The sequence below is a fragment of the Monodon monoceros genome, unplaced genomic scaffold (assembly GCF_005190385.1).
Source record: "Monodon monoceros isolate NGI ecotype Baffin Bay Population unplaced genomic scaffold, NGI_Narwhal_1 Super_Scaffold_18, whole genome shotgun sequence".
NCBI lineage: Eukaryota > Metazoa > Chordata > Mammalia > Artiodactyla > Monodontidae > Monodon > Monodon monoceros.
In genome coordinates, this window is record NW_021703774.1 from 18,674,228 (window position 1) to 18,675,252 (window position 1,025).

At 42.5% G+C, this 1,025-nt stretch overlaps 1 pseudogene; it reads left to right on the top strand.

Moving 5' to 3' along the window:
• The first annotated feature begins 238 nt into the window (after positions 1 to 238).
• Positions 239 to 356, top strand: LOC114900177 (annotated as a pseudogene).
• Positions 357 to 1,025: the final 669 nt, after the last annotated feature.

A 1,025-nucleotide genomic window follows, 5' to 3' on the forward strand; every position in this document is an offset into this window, starting at 1 on the left:
TCTCTTTCTGACTTACTTCACTTAGTATGATAATCTCTGGGTCCGTCCATGTTGTTGCAAATGGAAACAACCTAAATGTCCATCGACAGATGAATGGATACAGAAGGTGTGGTATAGATATACGACAGAATACTACTCAGCCATAAAAATGGATTAGATAAAGTATTAAAATTACTTTCACCTGTTTCTTTTTACCTTTTTAGCATGGCTACCAGAAAATTTAAAATTACGTATGTGGGCCTTGTATGAAAGAGAGAAGATATGCATTCCTTTTGACAAGATTGGAGGAGGCCTGGACAACACACATATAGTGAAGGCATTGCCACCTACTTGGTGGCATCTGAACATGGTTTTGAGGAAAGAGAGTGGCTGCTTAATGAGTATGAGGTGTCCTTTTGGGGTGATACAAAGGTTCTGGATCCATATAGTGGTGATGGTTGCACAATATTTTGAATGTCCTAGATATCACTAGGGTAAATTTTGTCATGTATGTTTTACCATACATACACACACACACACACACACACACACACAAATTACAAATGTGGCGTATGTTATACTTCTGTTTTCAGCGGGTGTTTAAAGTAAAGAGGTAGGGAGTACGGCTTTGCTTAAAATAGCATCTCCAGAAATAGAGAAAAAAGTGAAAAGAGGCAAGGATGGGCTGAAGACGGCTGGGAGCGGTTGGAACTCTTTTCTCTCTCCCTTTGGTGAAAATATTAGCATGTGTTTCAGTTTCCTGCCACCTTTGCAGTCCCCCTCCCCCCTCCCCCCCCCCCCCCACCCCGCCCTCCTGGAGGCCTCAGCTTCATGTGGTCCCTATCTCTTCACAACGCCTTCATCTTATGGTCCCTATCTCTTCACAACGCCTTCATCTTATTTATCTCATTCCACTTTTCCTCCACACTTGGCATGCTGCCCACTGCAGGGTTTCTCACGTAGATAACTCCTTCCCTAAAATTCCTCACAGTTATGTGGTGTTAGGGAATTAGGGATCCTGAGAGTTGAAAATAAAATAGAACACC